Here is an 18,923-nt window from a genome sequence, read left to right as displayed (position 1 = left end):
TCGGCTCAGAAAAAGTACAACAAACAGCACCCTATTTTGCTTTCATTAATGGTTAGGTATATATAATACATTTTATGGACATCCTTCAAAAAATGGATTCCCATATAATAAGTTAGGGAACTCTTTTCCTTTCTGACAAACCTTATTTCCTTACTTTGGTATCCTATACTTCCCCCTCTTCTCTCTAAATATACACTCTTACCAAGGTTCACAACACATCCTATTTTTTAAAATCCTCTTAAGTTATGACTTAATTCAATTCTTTGGTCTGAAAACTAACATGTTGTTTGTATTCTAGTCACAACAATTTCACTGAGCACTCGCTCTGAAAAGTGTTGAAGACACATAGAAGAAAATATGAATGATCCTTGCTTTCACAAAGCATACTATGTAAAGAAGGAGATGAATGGGGAAACAGAAGCTCATAATACAAGTTGAAAAGGGTCTATGATATGCAGAGGATTCCACTGGACCACAGGGCAAGTATTTCTAAATTGAGACAAGGGCTCTGAGAGGAGGTCACTATGAATATGGTAATATTTTGCATTTGGTTTTGAAGGACAAGTGCAATTAACTAGTTGATGAAGGAGGTGGGTAAACGATTCCAAGTAGTGGGATTGGAGTGAGTATAATATGCAGGAGAGCTCATGGTGTGGAAAAGCAAAGGTGAGTATTTTTGACTCAAGAAAGTGTTGGAGAGGAATAGCTGCAAAAGAGGCTGGAGACTCAGGCAGAGATCAGATAATAAAGAACACGTGTTGACTTTGTGTTTGACATTTATCCTATAGGTCTAGAGGATCTGTTATTTTATTTTATTATTTCATTTTATTATTTTATTTTATTTTAAATATTTTATTTATTTATTCATGAGAAACACAGAGAGGAGAGAGAGAGGGGCAGAGACACAGGCAGAGGGAGAAGCAGGCTCTATGAGGGAGCCCAATGTGGGACTCAATCCCGGGACTCCAGGATCACTCCCTGGGCTGAAGGCAGTGCTAAACCTCTGAGCCACCCGGGCTGCCCAGGATCTGTTATTTTAAACTGATGAGTGACATAATCAGAGTTTGGTATTGAATGGATTACTATTTTTAGCAAGTAGACACATAAGTTATCAAGTTCTCTTTTATTGAGCTATAATTCATGTATCATAAAATTTACCCTTTTAAAGTGTGTAATTCAGTGGTTTTTAGTATATCTACATATTTCCTCCCATGGGTATATCATATCATAGTTCTCAGTTATCTGAGCATCAATTGATGGAAATTTGAATTGTTTCCACTCTTTGGCTATGAATGTTGATGTTAGGAACATTTGTGTGCATGTTCTTGAGTGAACAAATATTTTCAATTATTTTGAGTGTGTATCTAGGAGTGGAATTGCTAGTCTATATGGTGAGTCTATGTTTAATTTTTTTGTATGGCCTGATGCTGAGTTGGGTTACACTCATTCTTTAATTATCCCATTGAGTTTTTGCACCTCAATGCAGAACATGACATTAATCCCAGTATTAGAAATATTCCTTCATCATCTCTCTCTATATATCCTACTGTTCTGTTTGAGCATTTATACTTGTCTACACTTTTCATGCTTGTTTATTTTTTCACTTGTTTTCCCCAACTAGAATACAAGATTCTGAAGGGTGGGTTACTATTTATTATTATTGTTACTGTTGTTGCAGTTGTTATTTTTATTCAATACTATATTGAGTACCTCTTTTAGTGCTTGACACATAACTCATAATCAATACTTGTTGAATGAAAACTTAAGCACTGTTATTATTCATATTATTAGTTTCATCATACTGTTTTACCCATTACATATATTTAAAAATTGTGTAGTTGCTATCCAAAATAATAGCAAGTCTTTTAATGGATCCATTATTATAATAATTTTTTAAAGATTTTATTTATTTATTCACGAGAGACAGAGAGAGAGAGAGAGGCAGAAACTCAGGCAGAGGGAGAAGCAGGCCCCATGCAGAGAGCCCAACGCGGGACTCCATCCCGGGTCTCCAGGATCATAACCCAGGCTGAAGGCAGCGCTAAACCGCTGGGCCACTGGGGCTGCCCTTAATGGATCCATTATTAAGGGACATGGGTTACCCATTTCTTTAATGCTGACTCCCTTTCTTTGTCTACCTCAGTGAAATTTCTAATGACTGGAAAGACAGCAAAAGTCAGACATCAAGAGGGAGAAGAGGCCATGGAAGATTGAATTATTCTTGACATGGATAGAATAATATAGAGGGACTGTGCATAAAGTCAAGGGAAAGGAAGAGGAGTTATATATAATAATCATCCCTTTGAATGGGTTTATTTTAAGTATCTCTGGTGTAATCCTCTGGAGATCATCTGACAGTATGGAGTTCTCAGACATTAGGGGACATAATTCTCATAGAGTCAAGAGGCATTATAGCCAGCTGTGGATTTTCCTACCTTGCTTAGCCTTCAATATGGCACAAATACAAATCCTCTGTACTCACGGCACAGATAGTTATTCTACAACCAGAAACACTGTTATAATTCACAGAATCTGGTTGTTTCCAAAAAAGAAATATACCACTTTAAAAAGTCTGAAAAATCTCAGAGATGAAGATAATATGTGAATCCTGAAGACCAATGTAGGTACCCCTTCCCTTTTTTCCTGAAAATGTTCAATCATTTATAGCTCCATGTTGTAAATGTCTGTTCAAATGATTCACCATCAATACATTGCTGCTCTGTATTCATGTTTTTTGGTGGGTTTTTTTTTTGTTTGTTTTTGTTTTTTTGAAAATTTGTGACTAATGTCCTAGGTTAGATTGAGGACACATATATTTTTTAAATTTAAATTCAATTTAATTAATATATAGTGTAATATTAGTTTCAGATGTAGAGCTCAGTGATTCATCAGTTGCTTATAACACCCAGTGTTCATTACATCATATGCTCTCCTTAATGCCCATCACCTAGTTACCTGATCCCCCAAAACCCTCCCCTCCAGCAACTCTCTGTTCCCTATAGTTAAGAGTCTCTCGTGGTTTGTCTCCCTGTCTTTTTTTATCTTATTTTTCATATTAATTAGATCAAAAGGAAAATACGGTATGCATCGTTCTAACCAGACCTATCAGAGTGACCATTGACATCCAGGTCCAACCCATGTTTGCTGAAGTAGGGACAGGTTAAGATTACTACATCTCCTGGAAAAAGTAAGGGAAGAGAATTAAAAAAGAATGAAAAGAGCAGCTTTAGAAGGGTTTAGAATCAAAGCTGAGTGGTCCCATTTGACCTCAATTTGGCAAATATAAGCTGTCTGTTATATGTATGATGATGTACATATAACATGGTTATGGTTGTTGTATGGTATGTACAACAACCATACTGATCTAAAGGGAATGAAAAAGTTAAACACTAAGATCTCAGCAAGAAAGAGACAGACAGCTTTAATTCCTGCTGTAGTGTCAGTGAGAAACAGAGGGTTGCAACACAAATAATTGTAATGTGAGTATAAGTAGCAGGAGAATCTCACTTAGGTGACATCCACCATGAAAACAAGGACTCCCCTTTGATAGTAGCTTAGTATGAAAGAAGAACTTGGGTAGCAGGCAACTGTATTGAGTGAGTTTTCTGGGGGGTGATGAGAGAAAAACATGGAGAAATCCTTGTATTTCAGCAAAACATTAGATAGTGCATGAGAAAGCAAGTAAGTAAAGCTGTGGCAACACAATTAATGACAGCTTTCCCTCTAAGCACAAGACTTGGAAAGAGAGGGAAATGGTTTCTTAATGAAGGCATATTCACCATGTGAACTGGGATGTTTCTTCTGTTCTTTAATGGGAACTTTGATATTATAGCAATGCTTCATTGCACTTTGAAGAAGTAGGATTTGCAGTATCCTTTCTTCTATCTAAAAGGAAAGAAGGGATGAATAATATGTTGGGTTTAGATAAGAGAGAAGGAGGCTGACACACAGAGCTCCAAATCTGTGGTTTTCCATATGATCTTTGTGTCAGGCCATCCTTACTGGCTAAAGGGAAGGAAAGTCAGTGCTTCTGGATTTGAATAGAAGGAACTGAAAAGTCAAAATTTTATGTGATATATCTCACAGTTCATGACATCTGGCCTTTGTAGAAATAAATGTTATTGTTGTTCAAGATTTTCACACTGTTTAATATAATAGCTTGGATATTGACATCCTAAGCAGCTCTGATTCAGATTTATTTACTTATTTAGCAAATTTTTGTCTTTGGAACTTTTCTGACCACTACAAATACAAATACAGTGAATAAAGCAAAGTCTCTCCCTTCAGGAATTTGATATGAACAAAGTCTATAAACAAAGGGGCAACTGCAATTAAATCAGAACATGGATACTGACAAGTGTAAAAAAAAAAAAGGTGTGGGGGGGCAAGAGGTGACTAACACAGGCACTGTTTCACATGGAATTTGGTGAAGTTCCTTCCTGCTCCAGCACCACCAGATACACTTCTTTTTTTTTTTTTTTTTTTTTTTTTTACTTCATTAAGAACTGATTTAAAACTAGTATTTTGAGCAGGAAAACCATGGTTAAAGTTGATAATGACTTTGATTTATCAAATCATCTTCTTAATCTGAAGGATATAATAATTTACTATAGCATATGTGTTTCTATGGTATTGTTAAATTTCCACATTCAACATAAACTTCCATTCAAAACTGGAAGTTTTGTGAGAACAGTGACTATGTCTATCCATTATTATACTTCCACTTTTTAGTAGGCTAACAATAAATTGCTGGAGGCATGAATGAATGAAACAATCTGAGTTTTACTGAGTTTTACTGTCATCAGTTATTCCATGGTAGCCATGAAGCAATAAATTCCACATTTTTAAAACTTAAAACATATTAAGATTCAATTTTCCCAGTGTCCTCACTACCCAAGGTTGAGAAGTCGATAATCAGATATTTTAAGGGCCTCCTCCCATTCCTAGACTTCTGTTGTCCAAGAAAATGAAAAAGAACCATTATTTGCACTACATGCCTTGGGGCTCATAGCTGGGTATCTCCAAATCTTTTTCCCTTAGTTTGGCTGTAGGGACTTCCACTTGGGTTCTCATGGCCTCAGTGCTAGGGTCCAGGGTTCAGAATCACCCATGTGCTCTTATCAGCTCAATGTGGATCAAGGTTGTTTGATTGCAGTTAGTTTATTGCCATTCCTCAGGGCTTTCCCAGGTGTTTCTCTACTAGAGTCAGTCTACTTGTTTAAATGTATGTATCTTTCCTTTTTTGAGACAACACAGTCTAGTGCTATCAAGAGCTCTGCTACCCCACCAACATGCATAATGTGATTCTGAAAGAAGGGACAGAAGAAGAATGAGGGTAGGACTCAGCAAAAACAGAGAAGTTTTTTTTTCCTCTTTGCTGGAGAGTCCAGGCCATGTTTGGAGAAAAGGTACCCCACTGGCCAATTTATGGCAGCCTGGCTTTTAGGTGCCTATAACCAAATTTGAGTTAATTTTCACTTTGATAGTTAACCTTATTACAGAGAAGATGCATTACGTTTGTAATTCAGAGTAAATTTAATGAAGTTGAGGGAAGTAATATAGTGCTAAAATATCAGTTTAATATTATGTTAAATTAATACTGATTTTAAAAAATGGAACCTAAAGAGAAATGGAAATATGACTCTTCATTTGTCTAAATAAACAATGATAGTAAATCAAAAAGCAGTAAAATGATACATTTAGGGTGAAGTATCAAGAGATTTAGCTTGGTTCACTTTATTGGCAAGAGACAATCATATCATTTCAAAATAAGATGAGCATAGAATTTCAAACAGAACAAGAAAATAAATCATGTGAAATGTGGTGCCCATTACTTCTGCAAAGCTACTGCATGCACCTTTAGAAACTTTTCCTAAGGCAGTAATTTAGTAGTACTACAAAGATGAATGTACAAGGATATTCATCTCAGTTTTGTTAATCAAGGCAATGGAAACAAGCTAAATGCACATCAATATTGGATAGGTTATATATATGACGGTTATTCAAGTAATGGGATACTCTGCAGCCTGTACAGAATTGGATGCATATTATTTTTTATACTGAGTTAGAAAGAATTTCATAATACATTTTTGAGTGAAAAAGCAATGGGGTAATCTTTAGATAAAATTAACTGCACTTGTAAGAGGGGGAATAAAGGAAGTACAAATAAGAGCCTGTTCAGAATGACAAATCAAACAGATTCTGGAACACCCTTGTGTTTGATGTCAGGTATCTTGAAATACATCATCTATGATTTTGTGGTTTTGAAAGGGTTTCTGCAATTCATGTTACTGCTTACACAGCCACCAAAATATTAATGTTTTTCTCACAGTGCTATGGACTGAGTTGTGCTGCCTTCTCCCCCAAATTTACGTGTTGATACCCTAACCCCCAACGTGACAGCATTGGGCGATGTAGCCCATGGAAGGTAATTAGGTTTAAATGAGGTCATGAGGGTGGTGCACCATGGTGGAAAAGACATGATCACTACTTTTCTCTGTCTACCATACAGGATCACAAGGAGAAGGTGACTATCTACAAGCCCAGAAAGGAGCCCTTACTGGACACCCAATAGGCTGACACCTTGATCTTGGACTTATCCTTCAGAACTGTGAGAAACAAATTCTTATTGCTTAAACCACTCAGGCTACAGTACTTTGTATGGTAGCCTGAGCTTACTAAGACACATACTAAGTAATGTATTAGTTGTTTACTGCCGTGCAACAAATTACTTCAAATGTAATGACTTGAACAAGAACCTGTCATCTCACAATTTGTGTGTGTGTGTGTGTGTGTGTGTGGTTCATGCATTCAGAAGCAGTTTACCGACGTGGTTCTGTCTCAGGTTGAAGTCTAGATGTCCACTGATTGGCGGCCATGTCAAGGCTTGACTGAGGCTGACAGATCAATTTCTAATATCACTAATGTGTCTGTTTGGCAGAAGCCTCCATTCTCTGCTGGCTATTGGCAGAGGGCCTTGTTACCCACCAAATAAGCATCTCCTCACACAGGAAAGCTTGCTTCCCCCAGCGTAAGTGATCCAAAAGAGAGAAACAGAACCAACAATACCATCACTTCTGCTACATTCTACGGCTCATCAGCCTGATATAACACAAGGAGGAACAGCACAATGTGTAACTATTAGGAGTCAGAGATCATGAGGAGCCATTTCAGACCTAGCTACCACAAAAAAGATCATTGTCCTATTTCACCTATTTTCTTTATTATGTTTATGTTATATTTGTGTATTATATATATTGTTTTATATTACTATATTACAGTGTGTTATGTATATAAACAAAACCTACATTTAAAAATAATGTAGACTTCAGGGAAGCCTTGGTAGCTCAGTGGTTGAGTGTCTGCCTTTGGTTCAGGTTGTGATCCAGGATCCTGGGATCAAGTCCTGCATTGGACTCCCTGCAAGGAGCCTGCTTCTTCCTCTGCCTATCTCTGCCTCTTTCTCTGTGTCTCATGAATAAATATTTTAAAAAATAATGCAGACTTCAGTATGTTAACATAGAAGTCACAAAGACTTCAGTATGTTAACAAAACCCCAATAATTCCAAGAATCCATCTTCATATATTGGGCAGCCCAAGTGAACATTGTTTTCCCTCAGAGCTCTAGCAATATTAGTGTACACACCCTGGGTCCTGTGGCTGCCACTTGCTATAAGCCTATTGTCCAGCTTTATTGTCATTCTTAAGTATGTGATAAATTTTTACCTTCATAGCTGCTTTTAACACATTTTCATGGTCTTTGCTATTCTCAGGTTTTGTTTCAAGGCACCAAGAAATAGACTATTTTTGTATTTGTCATTCTTTGTATGCAAAATCACATTTTTAATCACATGCATACAAGTCTTAGTATTTATCTCCACAAGTATTTTGTCTCAATTTCCTCCTTCTGAAACTCTATTTTCTTAAGCTTTTTATTTATCTATTGATGAGAGACAGAGAGAGAGAGACAGAGAAATAGGCAGAGGGAGAAGCAGGGTCCATGCAGGGAACCTGAGGTGGGACTCGATCCCAGGACCCTGGGATCATGCCCTGAGCCAAAGGCAGATGCTCAGCCGCTGAGCCACCCAGGTGCCCCATCCTTCTGAAACTTTAAATAAAAGCATGCCACATCTCCTCCGTCTATCCTCTCTCTCCTAATCTTTATTTCACATTACCTACATACTTATTTCTCAGTGCTGTACTTTGAATTAAAAAATAAATAAATAACATGATCTTTTTTATTTAGCTATATCTCACCTATTGCTACATATACTTTGAATTTGTCATTTCAGAAATTTTATTTTATTGTTTTTAATTTTTGGATATTCCATTTGGATCTTTTAAAAAAATATTTTCCATGCATTTTTAATGTTTTTTTTTTTTTATTCTTTAGTTCAGTTTTTGCTGGACTAAATAAGCCCAGCTTATTTATTCAATCTTTAACATGACAATTATTCCCTATTTTGTATTTGATAAATCCAATATCTGAATTCCTCAGGGAGGATTAAATCTGGTCTATTATTTTTTGCTCATTGTCACTCACTATTACCAATTCCTTTATGTATTCAGCAATTTTTAATTGTGAGCTCATAGTTTGTTGAAGGTAACCAGTAAAAACAAACAAACAAAAACACCAAAAAAAACCTACAAATGTCTTAATAAATAGGAATTTTAAGGTACGAAACTAAATAGAAATTTAAGGATATCATTCAAAAATTATAATTATTATTTAACCAACATATAGACCTTTCAAATATCAGGTAAACACCAAACTAAAAAAAAAAAAAAAGAAAAAAAAGAAAAAGAAAACATCATAATGTAATACATTTTAAAGAGCATGCAAACAATATATAATAAATTCACAAAACTAAACCTCAGCACATATGTATGTCCATAAATATAAATGAACTAAACATAATTTTAAGAAAAACTCATATTTTATAGTGAAGCAAAACCCAACTTTATGATGATTATAACAGATACACATAAATTAAATATTTATAGATGTTTGAATATAAATGTGTGGATACTTTGATTTCTAAGAATATATATTAGGCTGGATTCTCTGAAGAACTTTCCTGCTAAAATACACCCAGTACATGCAGAAATTACAAATTTGTGATTTCTAGAGTACTCCTTGCCTTATTAGAAATTAAAGACAATCTTTAAGGGTAAAATTTAAAAAACAAATAAAGCAATAATGACAACTATAACCAAGAAAAAAAAAAAAAAAAAAGAACATGGGAACCTAAGACAGGATCTTCATGGATGCCAGCACTGCTGTGAGCATCTGACCCTGGGCATTTGACCCTGAGCATTTGACCCTGAGCATTTGACCCTGGGCAAAGTTGGAAGGTGATTTGAGATTCTTCAACTACGCTGGGGATCCTCAAGCAGGATAAAGTTAATATCAGCATGAGACCCAGCAGAAGCAAATCAAATCCTCTCATAAAATAAAAATAAAGACTAAATATATAAATAATCCTTTGGTGAGAATCAACAAAAACATCAGGCATAAATAAGTATTAAATTAGAGATAAAAAGAAAACCATAAGTAGAGAACCATCTAATTAAAACAAGAAAAAAAGCCTAAAATATTGTATGAATTACCATATGCCAATATGTTTAAAAATTAGAGGGAACTCTAGAAATTATAAATTACTAAAACTGACACAAGAAAAAAAATAGAAATCCTGAAAAACACTTAAACCCTTAAAGAAGTAACCATCACAAATGTCAAATTAGTAGTTAACTAAAATTGCATGGAAAAGGAAAGACAAATGGCCAATAAACATAAATAGTCAAGAAAAGCATATGAAATGTACTCCAGTTCATTAGTAAACAGGGAAATCTAAATTAAGATCACAATTAGAATCATTTTGCACCATGAAATTGGCAAAAAATTAATGTCTGATAATATCAAATATTAGCTGTGAATATTCATTAATTTGAACTTTGGCACACTGCTGGTGGGATAGTAAATTAATAAAAGCATTTTGACAAACAATTGGGAGTTACAGATTTGAATGGAAGTATAATACACACCAGCAGTTTCATTTATGAAAATAACTTATAAACTCTTTTGAGTACAAGGAGATGGAGGCAAACATATTTACAGTAATGCAGCTCATACTAGCAAGAAACCACGAAAGAGCCAACGTGTGGAATATCGTACTACAGTGAAAGTGAATGAATTACAACAGCCCACAAAAAGAGTGGATTTAGAAAAGTATTATTGAGCTCAAATATCACAGATTACCACAAACAGTATGATTCCATTTCCACAGATTACAAAAACAAACAAACAAACAAACAAACAAACAAAAAATACTATATTGTACAGAGAGACATCAGTGTGATTTTTACAGTTGTTCTTAAATTAGGTATGGATTACTTCTAGATGGTTTATAGATAGATAGATGATAGATAGATAAATAGAGTTCCATATTACATAGGAATATTTTTTAAAAGGCTACATATAAAAATAGCAAATAATCTGTATTTAGGTAGAAATGTTTTTAATGTTAAATGCAACTAAAGGTTTCTTAACCCAGCCATGCATAGATTTCTAAGTGCTGCATAACCACATTTAGAATTCCAAGGTAAGCCTTCCAACAGATTTAAACTAATTATAACTTTAAAGCAGAGATCATTCCAATGCTATTTAAATTGTTTCCAAGCTTTTTATGAAGTGCATATAAGGTGACACTGAAATTGAACAAAAGAGGCAAAATAGAAAAAAAAAACTCAATTTATTAAATAATAAATATTAACTTACTTTTGAGAAATTACTATGGGAGAGGCACAGTCTTAGGTGCTGGGTTTTTGGCAGAAAACAAGAGATAAAATCTGTCCTTTTTAGTGTAATGAGAGGAAGGAGAATAAATAACAAAAAAATAATGAAATAAATGATTTGACACAAAAATCTTAAATTTGGTTTCAGCAGGCAGATTTTAGCAGCATATAAAAATTAGTAAATCATCATTCCATAGTATTAAGGAAAATAAGAATTATTCAAAATTAAGATGTTTTAATATAATCAATCATAAGATAATCAATCATACTATTATATCTTAGAAAAAAGTACATTTACAGACATTAAAATAATCTTTGAAAAAAATTAAACATATCAGTGTTAAAAAATACAATAAAACAAGAATATAATGAATTTATAGCAAAATATATATATTTTTTCACTTGCACCTCAAAGACAATAGACACAAAAGAAAAACAAGCGAATATTCTTACTAAAGTCTAGAACAAAAATGCTGAGAGTTAACTGTCATATTCCTGAAGAAGAGCAAACAAATATATAGGGGAAATACATTTAAGTATTAAAATAGTAAGTAAAAGTTAATACTAACACAGCTGGCAAGTAAGATGATTATTTACCTGGAAAATGAAAAATAATCAACTGAAAAAACACTGCAACCAATGAAGGAACCAGTAACATGGTGAGATGCAAAGTTGATACAAATGAGTAGAAACAGTGGATACTTAGAAATTATATGGTACTAAGGAAATCCTGTTAAAATCTAAAACACCTAGAAATAAATTTTAAAACTTTAAATGTCTTTGAAGAACCCTAAAAGAAAACTTGAATAAATGGAAGGCACATTGTCATTTGGGATGGGAACAGAACACTGTGGATAAGTCAAATCTTTCCAAGTTAAACTATACATTTAATAATTTGATAGTATACCCAGAAAAATACCAATACTTCTCTTTTGTCTTTTTAATTCAGTTAGGCAAGATCACTCTTTAAAAAAAATTCTTTTGGGGCAGCCCAGGTGGCGCAGTGGTTTAGCGCTGCCTTCAGCCCAGGGCCTGATCCTGGAGACCTGGGATCAAGTCCCACATCAGGCTCCCTGCATGGAGCCTGCTTCTCCCTCTGCCTGTGTCTCTGCCTCTCTCTCTCGTGCATGCTCTCTCTCTCTCTCTGTCTCTCATGAATAAACAAATAAATGTTTAAAAATATTTTAATGTAAAACAAATTAATCAAGAATGTCATGGAAAAATATGAGTAAAAAATAGTAATGAATATAGACTATCCCACCAGATATTAAAATTGTTACAAAGCCACTAAAACAATGTTGATGTGCTACATACATATGTCATTAAATAATTAGAATGAACATCGTCCTACAAATAGACCTATGTCCATACAGAAATATAGTTATGAGAAAAGTAAATTCTAAAATAATTGGAAGAAATGTTGGCTCTTTAAAAGCATCTTGGCATGACTGTGTAGACATGTGAAAATAAATACAAAATGAATATGCTTGTACTTTAAACATTAACCAACAACATTTTCAAACAGAAAACAAAAATTAAATGTACAAAGTCCTTCTAAATACAAGAAACAATATAATCACTGTATAACTTCTGAAATGGGAGAGCCTTTCTTACTGTGTAAATAAAGTTTCATAGAGTATTTACTTGCTAAAATTATATCAAATTTTAAAAAATATTGTGGGAGTTTCAGCATATTACACATTTATAATTCATATCACAGACAAAAGGCTGATTTTCTTAACATACAAAAGGTCCAACAGACTGATAAAGATAAAATAAAAACCACTCCCAAAGATGTGCAAAGAATCTCACTAGACTTTGTTAATTAAAAATCACTAATAGATTTTCCATATGCTAACAAAATTCTCAATTTTGGTCAAAAATAAAAGAAATTCAAATTCAGACTACACTAACATGCCAGCTTTTCACCTATGGATTGACAAAGATCAAAAAGTTTGAAAATGTATTACATTGGCCACTGTGGAGAACATTCTTTCTCAGTGCTAGCCACAATTGAAATTGGTACAACCACTATGAAGAGTACATTGAAAATTATATGAAAGCAACAAGTGAACAAGCATTTTAACCTAATAATTTTATTTCTAAAAATTAATTCTGCAGATGTACTTGTAATATATGTGAACTTGTATGAACAAGGTTATTCTTGACAACATTGCTAAATTAAAAAAAAAAAAAAGACTGGAAACCACCTAAAGGTACATATATAGGATTTAATTTAATAAATCCTGGTGAAAAATAAATAAATCCTTGTGTATCCATGCAATATTAAAGAAAGCTTTTAGATACTTAATAGAAAGCTTGCCAATATAGGGAAGGGAACTATAAGGGGCAGGGAAAGGACTACAGTGAGGGAATATATACTTATTTATCATATTTTTATATTATTTATTTATTCATTCATTCATTCATTTATTTTGTCTTTTTGAAACATGAATATATTACCTAGAAAATAAAATTAAATAATATAAAGACTCCAATTACAATAATAACAAAACCCTTCAAAGAACATGAGAAAACCCGTGCATGGAAGGTGGCTTAAATTTTCTGATGTCACCTGTCAAGATCCAACCAAGCTCTGATTTACTGAATCTACAGCTGTGTCTTTTATGATGTTGGTGTTCCAAGGATCACAGTGAGAGCCCCCGAGACTGTGGGATCCCCCGGCACTTCCCAGCTCTCCCCTTCTATTAATTGTGATTTTGAAAGGGATTCTCTACTGAGCAGTAAGCTGCTTATTTAGTAAGTGTTATTTTTTTTCTAGCAATACACAGTAAACTAAAATGACTTTTTAATAAGATAGTCCCTGTTGCCAGAAAATTAGGTATTTAGGGGATTTTGCAGAACATGCATTTGCTATAACCGATAGAGCAGAACAACTCTTATAATATGCATTCTCTGTATGGAAAAATATGCATTTGTACAAATGAGTGTTTACTAGCCCAGGGTTGAAAATGGGTCTCAGGTACATATTATTCATTAAAATGTTCTCTCCACATCCCAAATCTGGCTAGGAGAGAAAAAAAAATAGCTTTAACCTGGTCCACATTGAATTTGAAATCAGTAACAAAGTTTTTCCTCTTTAAAACATGTTTTTACTTGCCAAATGCAGTGTGAAAAGTTACAGCAGAGAAGGTTTTTTCTTTTACTTTACAGAAAGACATTTCAATAATTGATGTTAAGGATTTTCACAAAGCAGTTTAAATAAAAAAACATGAATCATAAGAATTTTGTTCATAAGAGCAAAATTTTGTTTCATAAGAATTAAAGAGCAAGTGAGTGGTACAATAACTTCACTTGGAAGTACAGGGGTTTTTGGATAAATGAGGAAAAGGAATAAATTTTGGTGAAATCATAGAGCTGGAAGAAATATGTAACTATGCCTCATATTATTAGCCTTTCTCCCAATTTCAGAGAATAGAAACAATTACTAATGCCAGGACAGTCTCTAGGCTCCAAGTGGATCCAAGTTCACATACTTGGGTTTGAAATTAGTCTCTGAAGAAATTTGAAACTGTTCTTGCCAATTTGTTATCCTTCAAATCAGGATAAGAAGAAATATCCAAAAGTAATTTATACAGCAATAAGGCGTATTCATGTACAGACACTATATTGCTCCAATCCTGGGACTTGCACTAAAGATTATGACATTTTGAAGCTGAAAATTATCCTAGAAGTTGACTGCTCAATACTTTTTCATTTTATACACAAGAAACAGAGATTTAGAATAAGAAATTGTTCTACATGACTCACTCAGTCACTGAGCAGAACACAGAGGCCTCGGACCCAGGACTCCTCAACCCTAAGCTCTTTACTACCAGTCTCCATTGCAAGAGTCTTCAAGACCAGATCCATCAGAAATTACACCATGATGAGATAGAAGTATGACAGAGCACAAATGGCTCTGGTACCCAGATTTCACTGTCACCCATCTTTCTTTTTACCTATTTTATATAGTAGATTTGTGAGGGAGAATTCACTGGGAGGTAAAATACTAGGGTTATTTTTTTATAAAATAGGATTCCTAATGACACACACAAAAATTGCTGATATACGATGAGTTGACCTATAAAAATCAAAACAAAGATACAAAAAATAATACAAGAAAGAAGAAAAGGAAAGAAAGAAAGAAAGAAAGAAAGAAGAAAGAAAGAAAGAAAGAGAAAGAGGAGAAAGAGAGAGAGAAAGGAGAGGGCAGGACAAGAAGGAAGGGAAGGGAGGGATGAAGTGGAATTGCGGGCATCGTAGTTCTATAGAGGCTTCTATGGTGTTACAGCTTCTCTTCTCGTTCTCTCTCTCCCCCTCTCCTCCTCTCCCCTCCCTCCTCTCCTCTCCCTCCTCTCCTCTCCTCTCCCTCTCTCCTTCTTCTTCTTCTGTCTTCTTTTCTTTTCTTTCTTTTCTTTTTCTTTTCTTTCTTTCTTTCTTTTCTTTCTTTCGCTTCTCTCCTCTCTCTCCTCTCCTCTCCTCCTCTCCTCTCCTCCCTCTCCTCTCCCTCTCCTCTCCTCGCCTCTCCTCTCCGCTCCCCTCCGTTCCTTTGCCTGTGCTTTCCTTCCTTTCACTCTCCTCTCCTCGCCTCTCCTCCTTCCTCTTAGTGCCTAACCAAAAAAAACCCATTGTAATAAGATTAAATTTAAAATGGATCTGGGAGGTCTTAAAGCATTAGGTAAAAGATGGTTGAAGCTCTCAAATCTTAACTTCAATTTCTTTCTTTAGTGATTTAATTTTACCTTAATCTCCTTACTAGCTTGATTCTATATTAATTTACTGACTGTTTCTTTCTGTAAGGGAGCAATATTTGCCACCCCAAAATGTGTCTCCTTGCATGAGGATTAATTCAAGCTGATTATTTTTAAGAAATAGAAAACTCAAAATATTTTTTTCTTTCTTTTTGCCTTTCCCCTAACTGCCTAACAGAATTTAGAAGACTTGCTTCAGGGAGGGAGTTATCCCCATAGAAAACAATATTATAATGTGAACTAGGGGTGGTAGACAGGGAGGAACTCAGAAAAATCTGCTTGTTAAATTCCTCCCTTTTACCCATGTTTCTGGATGGCCCAGCAAACATTTGTTTACAAAGCATTTACTCTTAGGCAGCCCAGGTGGCTCAGTGGTTTAGCATGGCCTTTGGCCCAAGGCATTATCCTGGAGACCCGGGATCGAGTCCCACATTGGGCTCCCTGCATGGAGCCTGCTTCTCCCTCTGCCTCTCCCTCTGTGTCTCTCATGAATAAATAAGTAAAATTTTTTTTTTTTTAAAAGCATTTGCTTTTTTCATGTTCCTGTGAATTGTCTTGCTTCTTTTGAAGTTCCAGGGCCTACCACCTACCTCTTTTTTAACTCAGAAGGGCATATAAACCTCAATTTCCTGACTATCTGAGGATTTCATATTCTTATGGAGCTCTGGTATATATACATAATCAAATGTGATTTTTTTTCCCTGGTTAATGTGTCTCATATCAATTCCATTCTTATACCAACCAGAATAATTTTTAAGGATAGATAAAAATGTTTCTTTCCCAACGCTTGTTCCTCAAACCCCTATTAATGAGAATTTGACATAACTTGCTGTATAAATAATCCTTCGCAGCAACTCACCCCCTGCCCATCCATCCTGATTACACCCCTCAATTCTGTCACATATATACATTGGGATTTAATGGTCTTTATCTCAGAAGAGATCCATCTCTTCTTAAATGCAAATAAATAAAATAGCCTTCCATTGTTTTTTGTTTGTTTTAAATATACATTTTTTAAGGATTTTATTTATTTATTCATGAGAGACACACAGAGAGAGAGGCAGAAACACAGGCAGAGGGAGAAGCAGGCTCCATGCAGGGAGCCCAGTACGGGACTCAATGCCAGAACCAGATGCTCAACCACTGAGCCATCCAGGTGTCCCTGTTTTAAATATTTCATTTATTTATTTGAGAGAGAGAGAGAGAGAAAGAGCAAGCAGGATGAAGGGCAGACCCAGAAGCAGTTTCCCTGTTGAGCAGGAAGCCTGATTCAGGCGCTGGGATCATGACCTAAGCCAAAAGTAGATACTTAACCGACTGAGCCACTCAAGCACTCCAAATAGTTTTCCTTTGGTCTGGCATGCTGCATACCTAAGCTGCTATGCAGTTACTTTCTTTCCCAATTATTAAATCTTTTGAAAGCACAGTTTCTGTCCATGTCCCTACACTGAGACTGCTCTCCATGGGAGCCAGTGCTCTTGAAGGTGGAAAATCGAACACCACATGCAAAGTCCTCACATGATTGTGTTGCTCTCAAGCACTGTTTGAGTTAAGGCTCTAGGGAAAATTAGTGGGAAATATGTAGACTAGGAATCCAACTGTATAGGTTCAAATCCCAACTGTTAATGATCTGTATGTAATATCTGGCAGGTTATTGAGCTTTTCTGTACCTGTTTCTTCTTATGTAAACCATGGACCATGATATCTACATAATAGAATACAGTTGTGAAAATCGTCATGTCTGAGAGATTTGAAACAACATTAACTTCACCTTTTTTTTTTGTTTATTGTAAAAGATAAATAGTACTGGACATGATAAGGATAGCTTCTATTCACGATAACTATTGCAAGGGGGAAAAGGATCCATCAGGAACTGAGCCCAACTTCCCTGAAATAAACAAACAAAAACCTGGACATTTTTTCAAGGCCAGGGGTGTACAAAGGAACAGCTCCCCAACACAGACCAAATTGTTCTTCAAGTGTCCCAGTGGATAAAGAATTTAGGTAGAGGATTGAATCCTGAAAGACCTACTCAAAGGCCATATAGTTCATGAGAACACGTTATTACCATTAGTGGGATGTGCCTGCTCAGATTTCTAAAGATTGTATTTATTTATTTGAGAAAGAGAGAAAGAGAACATGTGCACATGGGGGAGAAGAGGGAAAGGGACAAGCAGACTACACTGAGGATAAAGCCCTATGAGGGGCTCCATCTCATAACACTGAGATCATGACCTGAGATAACTCAAGAGCTGAATGCCTTAACCAACTGAGCCACCCAATTGCCCCCACTGCCCAGATTTTTAAATATACTTAAAATCTCACAAGCAAAACTTGGTTTAAGCTAAATGTCATGGTCTGCTTGTTGGAAAGGAAAAGTACTGATATTCCTGAACATCTTTTTTCAGGATTAAGATTTGGGTAGGTCTCTCTTCCAAGCCTGTCTGCAGCATCCAAGGGGGAACAAAAAGAGCACTGGCTTTGGGATCACACAGCTTTAACTGCAAAACTCACTTTATAAATTTCTTACTACTTGTGTGTTTGGGACAAAGCCATTTAAACTTTCTGAACCTGTATTTTTATCTGTGTTTATTGTATTTAATTTAAAATACCCAAAATAGTTACTATTCAAAAGGTTCATTATAAGAATTAAGAGATATGACACATTTATTTAGTAAGTTTGGCAAATAATGAAGACTTACTTTCTATTATTAGCTTATCACTTTATTAAATAATCATTTGTATACTATTTAACATATACAATAATTTTTGTTAAGTGTATCATATTGTTTAGTTATATTCATACTCAATATTGATTAAATAATTAAATATTAAGCTTCTCATTTTTATTTTACTATTTATGTTGATAAATAATATGCAACACATATTACCTTCTCAGAGATATGACTTAATGTCTTTCACTTACGAATCCATCATGTCTCTAAAATCAGGGACTTCCAGATTTGCAAATTCCCATGGCACATTAAATAAGTGAGAAAATACCTTTCTCTCTCTTCCTCTCTCTCTCTCTCAATCTTTCTCTGACTGCTTAGAATTCACCCACTTCAAATGTATTATTTAATGTTTTTTCTCTTTTAAAGGATTTCCTTAGACTATTTCAGGGAGATAAAGGAAATTTTATGACTATCTTTTTCACCCCAATCACCATAAGTGCTTTTTTTCCCAAGCATCAGAAGAAAAGAGGAAATATTGTCCAGTCACTTGTATAGTGAGCTACCACTGAGAAGTAGTAACCATCATTTTGTTTCCTATCCTTTACTTTCTTTTACTGTATCCATTATCTCAGGGGAATTTGTTCTCCAAGGAACAAAACCGTTTAATTACTGGCTTTTGCATTTCTAAAGCAGACATTCT

At 34.9% G+C, this 18,923-nt stretch overlaps 1 long non-coding RNA gene across 2 annotated transcripts in view; it reads left to right on the top strand.

Annotated features, from left to right (window-relative positions):
- Positions 1–6,326: 6,326 nt before the first annotated feature.
- The window catches only part of LOC111095271, a 61,108-nt gene continuing 48,511 nt past the window's right edge, over positions 6,327–18,923 (top strand). For both annotated transcript variants that reach the window (XR_005357240.1, XR_005357239.1), the window contains exons 1-2: positions 6,327–6,427; positions 6,512–6,610. This is a non-coding gene — a long non-coding RNA (uncharacterized LOC111095271). The remainder of the gene's footprint in view (positions 6,428–6,511; positions 6,611–18,923) is intronic.

This window comes from Canis lupus, chromosome 3, assembly GCF_011100685.1.
Source record: "Canis lupus familiaris isolate Mischka breed German Shepherd chromosome 3, alternate assembly UU_Cfam_GSD_1.0, whole genome shotgun sequence".
In the NCBI taxonomy this organism is placed as follows: Eukaryota; Metazoa; Chordata; class Mammalia; order Carnivora; family Canidae; genus Canis; species Canis lupus.
This window is presented reverse-complemented; position numbering and strand designations above follow the sequence as displayed.